Consider the following 8,768-nt stretch of genomic DNA (forward strand, 5'->3'; position numbering starts at 1 on the left):
TACTTTTACAACAGGCTACATAAAAAGCACTAGCGAAGTCAGTACAAACTAAAATTTCGTACAGAAAATTACTTGTTTATACTTCTCTATATACTTAAATGTAAGTACACTATTTATATTCCAATTGATTTATTTTGTAATTATATGGTAAGAATGAGAAAGGAATCAATTTTTCAGTAATAATGTGTTGTGACACTTTTTTACTTTATGTCTGATTTTGTAAGCAAGTAGTGTTTAAGTGAGATTAAATTTGGGGGTACACAAGACAAATCTGACTCCTGAAAGGGGCACAGTAGTCTGGAAAGGTTGAGAACCACTGGATTAGAACTACTGCATTTCCTTTGTCTAAAAACTCAGTTATTGTCTCAAAGAAAGATATTAGTAACTTTGTTGCCACTTCTTGAATACAACAATTGAAACAGATGTAGAAAAAAACTACAATTACTTTCTATCATTTAGGCTACTTACTTTTTGCAGGTTTCAGAGTAGCAGCTGTGTTAGTCTGTATCTGCAAAAAGAAAAGGAGTACTTGTGGCACCTTAGAGACTAACATGTATTTGTGCATAAGCTTTCATGAGCTACAGCTCACTTCATCGGATGCAAGCTTATGCTCAAATAAATTTGTTAGCCTCTAAGGTGCCACAAGTCCTGTTTTTCTTTTTACTTTTTGCAGTTCACCAAGCTTGGATCAGATCATTTAACTTTAGGAAATATCCTTACAGCCCTTTCTTATCTTAATTACCCATTAATCACTCTATTTATTTATAAATCACTCTATTTATAAACAACATTCTGACTCCCTTTCTCAGGGGTGCAAACTGGGAACAGCACATCTCCCCTCCTCTGCAAAACTCATTGCATTGCACACTCAGGCTGCCTGCCTCTGAGACTTGCAGTCTGGGGGGTGTCAAGGTTCCTTCCCCACTCTGAACTCTAGGGTACAGATATGGGGACCTGCAAGAAAACCTCCTAAGCTTATTTTTACCAACTTAGGTTAAAACTTCCCCAAGGTACAAACTATTTTCTTTTTTCCCTTGGACTTTATTGCTGCCACCACCAAACATCTAACAGATATATAACTGGAAAAGAGCCCACTTGGAAACGTCTTTCCCCCCAAAATCCTCCCCAAACCCTACACCCCCTTTCCTGGGGAAGGCTTGATAAAAATCCTCACCAATTTGCATAGGTGAACACAGACCCAAACCCTTGGATCTCAAGAACAAGGAAAAAGCAATCAGGTTCTTAACAGAAGAATTTTAACAGAAGAAAAAGTAAAAAGAATCACCTCTGTAAAATCAGGATGGTAAATACCTTACAGGGTAATCAGATTCAAAACACAGAGAATCCCTCTAGGCAAAACCTTACGTTACAAAAAGACACAAAAACAGGAATATCCATTCCATTCAGCACAGCTTATTTTCTCAGCCATTTAAACAAACAGAATCTAATGCATATCTAGCTAGATTACTTACTAAGTTCTAAGACTCCATTCCTGTTCTGTTTCCAGCAAAAGCATCACACAGACAGAGAGAGCCTTTGTTTCTCCCCCAATCCAGCTTTGAAAGTATCTTGTCTCCTCATTGGTCATTTTGGTCCGGTGCCAGCAAGGTTATCCTAGCTTCTTACAGGTGAAAGGATTTTTCCTCTGGCCAGGAGGGATTTTAAAGGGGTTTATCCTTCCCTTTATATTTATGACAGGGAGGCAATGCCATCCCTTCCCCTCCCCCCTGCCCCGAACTCTGTGTATGCCTAGGGCAGCCAGGAGAGGAGAAATGAGAATAGGCTGAGATCCAGCAAACAGTTACACTCCCTGAGTATTGGTGCCAGCCCAACCTGGGGCTGCTCTAATTTGTGCCAGGTGGCAGCAGACCCCCAGAGACCATACACCAGTGGGGGAAGAGCCAGAGCACAGCAAGTACTAGCCTTGCCCCTCCTCCTGCCCCCCTGCCCCCATCCCCAACACGTCCCAGTACTATTGACTAGGGGAAGAGAAGGCAGGAGAGACCCAGTGTGGGTCTGTTTGTAGGCAGTTCTGCTCCCCTCACGTCACCTGAATGGTGCCATGGGGTGAAGCAAGACAGAGAATCTGCCCCAACCTTGACTGTAGTCCCTTGTCCTTTATGAAATAACATCTTCTACCCTCCCTCACCCCACACCTGTTGTCGTAGACATTGCCCTGCCCTCACCTCAACCCCGCCCACCCCCATTTAGGAAGAAATGTCCCCTTGGGCAGGTTATGCCACTATTGTCTATGGCAGTGATTCGTTCCTGGGCCATGGCTCATTTTAATTCATGCTGCACCCTGGTGGAGCCATTGCAGATGCTGAGGCGCGGAGCACCAAGAGGGACGTAGCTATTGCAATCCTTACGAGTTACAACGTCTAACAAGAAAATCATAGGAACAAGAATGGGATCCCCAGAGCCTGAGCTGGGCTCCCAGGCTCCTGCACAGCAAATGGGGCAAGACTAGCACCTCACAGACTGCACTACATAAAGGCTAGCATGCTAGGCAGGGAGCCTCCTAAGCTAGCCAATAGGAGATGCTGAGGGGAGGGGTGAGTCCAAAACCCCACCTCTCTCTCTCCAACATAAGTGCCTATGTCCCAGCTGCAAGGAGGTGCCTAGCTCTGCCAGCGATCCATGCACAGGAACCCCTCTCCTGGAGCCAGGCAGCTTCAGCACCTACGCCACTTTTAGTGAGAATGACTTTGGCTCCTATCTCAGGCCACACAAAATGGCTGGAGGCGAAGACCAGGGCCTACCTATCACATCTAGCCCAGCAGTTAGCGCATTTGCCTGGGGTATGGGTCCCCCAAGTTCAATTCCCCCCTCTGCCTGGGGGAGAAAGGATTTAAACAAGGGCCTTCTGCCTCTCAGCAGACTGCTCTAACCACTGAGTTATGGGATGTTCTGATGCAAGGCTCCCCCAGTCTGTCGGGTTGAAACTGCTCCAGTATGGATAAATAATTAAAGAGTGGAGGGAGCAAATGCTGGGTCCTTCACCTCTGGGTGTCTACCCTAACCATCACTCTACATAGTTGTTCTCTCTGTTTCTCTGGGAGAGAGGAGAATTGAACCTGGGTCTCCCATGCTCCAGAGAAGTGCTCTCACCACTGAGCCAAAAGTCATAAGGAGGGCATTGCCACCATTGCTTGCTCCTCCAGCAAGCTTTCGAATGGGACTCACTCCAGTAAGCGGCCCCCCAGTGTAAGCCACACACCTCCTGGGTGTGGTGCTCTGTCCCATGTAGTGGCACCGAGACCATGTAGAGAGAGATTAATGAGTCTTCTCTACAGCCTTAGCTAAGAGCCATGTGGCTTTTAGCTCATGAACTAGAGAATCAGGCATTTAGCTCCAGAGGTCCTAGGTTTGATCCCGACTGGGGACTGTTGGTGTTACACCAGCACGCCTAGCCGATTGGGTCCTGCACACAAGTTAGGCAAATGCCTCTCTTCCCCTGATTTATGGATTGCTCTGAGATTTAGGCAGGAGACAGGCGTCCAGACACCATAGGACAGGCAGCAGTGCTCATCCCCAGAGGCAGAAACATAGGTACTGAGGAATCGTTTACCATGCAAATTTAAGCACAAGAGAGTTTAGGTGCCTCTGGGGTTTGGCAAGAGTTTTGTGGATCACAGTGGAGCCTAAAACTGGACTGAGTCTGAGATTTAGGCACCCCAGTAACTTTGTGAATCCCACCTGGGATCCACTGCAACATATGGCTCCCCAGACCAGCTCTGCTCCACTCAATGCTTTAAAGGGCAATATTTTGCAGTTAGGAAGCTAATCCACTCACCCTGGACTAGCCCACTCTCAATCCACCCCTTGAAGCTCTCTGTAACAATCTTGATGAATAGGCTGAGAGTTTCCAACAATGAACCCTGGAGACATTGAATATTGGTAAACAGGCTGCAAAGAGGCCCCAGACATGTTAATGCTTCACACATGCTTTATAGCCCCAAACCATTCCTCCACACAACAGGCATAGCCAGTGCTTGTTGTGCTATGAGGGCTGCCCATGGCTCCCTGAAGGTCTTATCTCTGCAAGAAACCATTTCAAATAAAGTGCACAAGCCTTAACAAAGTAAATGCATTTGTCGAGTTGCTTGACCAATTATAGCCATTTCAGAAACCATTCATAATAAACCGCACAAATCTAATAACCCAGTTCTAATTACATGTGCTAATTCTGCCATTCTTATGATAAAGGAAATGCATCTGCAGCTGATGAATTATGGCTGGTTTTGTACACTTATTTAACCATCACTGTGGGCTGGCTACCAATGGGATTTATAATGTGTTCATTAAGCATTGTATTAAATTTGTCCCTAAACAAACCCACTGTCCATCAGTCCTTGATTCAGCTGGGGTTGCTTCCCCCCTTCATACCCTCACCCCCTTCATACCTTTACCCATGCCTCTAGTCTCTCTTTGAGAAATGGTTGCTGATCTATTGTACTGTGGGGGGGGGTGACCCCTATATTTAGATTGTCTAACGCTTTCCATGATACAGGATTCTTGTCGCCTTTTCTTTGAAAAGTTCTCGCACTGCCCTTGTTTGTAGCAGGCCTTTGAGATTTAGCAGGCAGAAAGCCCTCAGGCTAGAGAAGTACCTTTTCTTTGGCCCATGACATTTTGTTCAGCATTTGCTGAGATAAATTTTTGAAAATGACCATTTCCCAGCTCTTGCTTTCATTCCTTAGGGAAATTTTGGCAGCCTGTCAACATGTAATAATCGACTTAAACACTGTGAAGAGCGAGGCCCACACTGTGCCCAAAGCTGCTCCGTATAACGGAAGCATACACTGCACAGTGAACTCCTGGGAGCTGCCAGAGCAGCTGTAGAGTGGGAAAGCTGGGCTGGGCTGACCATTGGACTCCATACATGGGCCCAGTGGCCAGTGGCACCTCATGGGGTGGGAGCTCCCCCAATGCTTAGGCTGGGGAGAAAAAGAACACGCTGGCCCTAGCAGTCCATCCCCACAGGGGGGTAAAACCTATCTCCTGCTAGCAGTTAATGACCTTAGTGCTGCCAATGGTGTCAGCCTCTGCTGAAGACACAGGGTTGACACTCGGCTGGTGCTACAGGAGGAGGGGTTGTACACAATAAGATTGGATTTTACCCTTTTCCTTAAAAAAGTCCCTAAGAAATTACATGCAAACCCCCTGTTAGTTAGGCTGTAACCTAAAGCTCTCAGAAGTTAGGACATGCCAGACTTACAGGTGTTCATACAACTTTAATTCCCGCCCCTCCCCCACCCCCTTTTGCATATGCACCCAGAGACAGCTTTAGTGGCATGATCCCGTACCAGTTTTTTCCATAGGACCCCTGCCTCATTCAGTGCCCAGGCTAGATGCATGAGGGGGCTGAATGGAAGTTGTTCAGGTAGCCTCAGATACGGCATTCCCTCACTGTCAGTGCTTGATGGGCTCAAAGGCAGTTTACAAGCCTTGCTTTGCCCTGGTAGCTGCAGTGCAGGGGACTGGAACGCCTGGCACCGTAGTGGATCTGTCATAGGCATGACAGTGAGGCAAATCAATTGAAACAGCTTTAGTGCTATATGCACTCAGCTCAGGGATTACACGGTGCCATAAAGGTGACATTGTACAAACCAGTATTAAATGGAGACACCCACACAGAGGATTGGTCCTTAGAATCAAGGGCACCGAAATTCATTTCCTCTGCACTTGAAAACTAAACTGGACAAAGCAGAGGACGATAAAACCTGCTTTAAACAACAGAAAGTCCTGTACCAAATGGGCACGGGGGGCCTATTGCCACCAGGCCTTTTAACAGGCCACAATGCAGATCCTACAGCCCAGAGGCATATAGGTACGTCTTAATTTTCATCTGGCAGCAGACTCAAGCAGTTAACTTGTCTAACATTGTTCCAGTGCTGCCTGGCTATGACAAGTGTAAGGTGCTTCAGTTATTTTGGCTGGCAGCTGGCTGATCCCCCTCTCAAAGCACCCTTCCCTTCAGGCAAAGGCTGCGTGCTTCTTTCATGGCAGTTCATAAAGGGACGGCACCCTCATTTCCTCTTGGTCTCCAGTGGTGCCCAGAAGGCTCCAGGTGTTTTCTGACCCCGTGGTTCCGGGAATGCAGTAGGGATGGGTGAACTGACCAGACCCTGAACTGAATCTTGGAGCAGGCTTGAAAATGTCTGTGTAAGGCCTTTGGTCTGCGTAAGGCCTGTGCAGTGTCTCCCCTTAGCCCGAGCCACACAGGACACAGGCATGCTGCAGAGCTGGGACCCTTAGCTCAAACTGCTAGGCTTTCAGCCCTGGTGTTGGGCAAGATGGCGGCTGTCATATTTGCATTATGGCAGGTGTCTCAGCATGGTAACGCTGTCCAAGCTCTGTGTGAAACTGCACCTCCACACTTGAGCTGGGAGCTCTCCAGAGCACTGGGTCTGTTGGGCTGCACAACACTGTGCCTATAGCTTAGGGGTTTATCCTGCCACCCAGCGCTGTAGTATTTGGGCATCTTCCATGTAAAAGCAATAGCAATAGAGAATTTCCCTAATGGGGACTGTCAAGGGTTCTTCCCCACTCTGAACTCTAGGGTACAGATGTGGGGGCCTGTATGAAAGACCCCCTAAACTTATTCTTACTAGCTTAGGTTAAAACCTTCCTCAAGGTACAAAATTTGCCTTGTCCTTGAATCCTATGCTGCCACCACCAAGCGTGTTAAACAAAGAACAGGGAAAGAGCCCACTTGGAGATGTCTTCCCCCAAAAAATATCCCCCCAAGCCCTACACCCCCTATCCTCAGGAAGGCTTGATAAAAATCCTCACCAATTTGTACAGATGAACACAGACCCAAACCCTGGGATCTTAAGAACAATGAAAAAGCAATCCAGTTCTTAAAAGAAGACTTTTAATGAAAGAAAAAGTAAAAAGAATCACCTCTGTAAAATCAGGATGGTAAATACCTTACAGGGTAATTAGATTCAAAACATAGAGAATCCCTCTAGGCAAAACCTTAAGTTACAAAAAGACACAAAAAGAGGAATATACATTCCATTCAGCACAGCTATTTTACCAGCCATTAAACAAAAGAAATCTAACGCATTTCTAGCTAGATTACTTACTAACTTTTTACAGTTCTGAGCTGCATTCCTGATCTGTTCCCCCAAAAGCATCACACAGACAGACAAACCCTTTGTCCCCCGCCAGCTTTGAAAGTATCTTGTCTCCTCACTGATCATTTTGGTCAGGTGACAGCGAGGTAATCTTAGCTTCTTAACCCTTTACAGGTGAAAGGGTTTTGCCTCTGGCCAGGAGGGATTTAAAGGTGGCTACTCTTCCCTTTATATTTATGACAGGGACCCTGTCTGGAGAGAGCCCAGCTGGAGATTCTCAGGCTCTGTGAGCATTTATTGATCCCTGGCTGCTCTGTATGACCAGAGCAAGTGCTGCTGGGTAAATGAGCAGCACCATGCACCAATGCTCTCTGTTCAGGCACGGCACATGTGGAGGCATCAGGGCCTCCCAGCCTTCTAACCACAGGCTCTACCCTCCCTCTGGGCTTCCCTGCTGCCCCAGGAGAGTGGGGGAATCCAAACGCTTGTTAGCCATCACCCATCTCCTGCATTCAGCCAGTAACCCCAGGGTACCGTATGAATGATGGGAAGCTAGCTCCGTGTACTGCTGCCTTCTGAAGCTGGGAGCAGCTGGGTACAAAGCATGACTGTCTTGGGCAGTAATCTCACGAAATACCCAGGGAAGCTACAGGCGAGCTCAGTGCTGGGGAGGCAGACCACAGTGTAGGTAGCGATGGACACTGAGGTCTGTGTACTATGCCTGTACATTTCTGAGAAGCTGCTATCTGCAGAGCCAGGTGCCATTCTGCGAGCCTGTGGCTAAGCAAGACACCCACCATGGAGCATAGAGCTGGGCAAATGTTTTCTGTCAGCCCAGCAGAGAGCGGATTTGATGGAATTCAAACATTCCATGGAAATGTGGCGATTCTCTTAAAACTTTCAGTGGAAACCTGGCCAGCCTGCCTCTCCGCCCACCCACCTGCCTCCCATGGCTCCCGAGCTCCCCGGGCTACTGATTTGGGTTGGAAATCTTAAAACCTTGATGTTTTTCACAGTGCTGAAACCCCATTTCTTGGCCAGCTCTAGTGGAAATTTTGCTTTTGTTCTGTCTTCTTTTGTTGTTTCCCTTAGTCGAACGTAAAAGTCACTCAGGCTGAGAGTAAGTGGCTGCTCCCTGTGTGGGGGAAAAAACCTAGCACAGACCACTAGGGAATGCCCAAGGGCTACAGACAGTGATAATTTGTGGTAGGATTTTATCCTGCTGGCCATCACCATAGTATCTGGGAGCTGTCTATGTAAAATCAATAGCAAGAGCAAGTCCTTAGGGCACTTCACGTCTTTTCTGGCTCTTCTTCATTTTTTGTTCCAAACACTTCATGGGAGAGGATGGTTGGGTCTTCTGTCCTTTTAAAAAAAAGATTTTATTAAATTTTCTTTTTTGTGTAGTTTGTTTTGGGGTAAAAAGGGCTTGGGAGTCAGGCTTGGGAGTGGAAGGAGGGTCAGGGGTGGGAGGCGGTATCAGTATATGGGTGTCATTCTTATGGCGCAGCCTTGTCCAAGAGGGAGGTGTTTGCAGTGTTTCTTGAAGCCACCTGGATGCTGACAGGCCTGATCTCCTCTGGAAGGTGACTGCACAGTTAGATCCCCTCAACAGAGAACTTTGATGGGACACACTCATCTCCCATGAGCGCCTCCTGTTGGGTGGGTGTGAAACTGTACTCT

The sequence above is a fragment of the Lepidochelys kempii genome, chromosome 14 (assembly GCF_965140265.1).
Source record: "Lepidochelys kempii isolate rLepKem1 chromosome 14, rLepKem1.hap2, whole genome shotgun sequence".
NCBI lineage: Eukaryota > Metazoa > Chordata > Testudines > Cheloniidae > Lepidochelys > Lepidochelys kempii.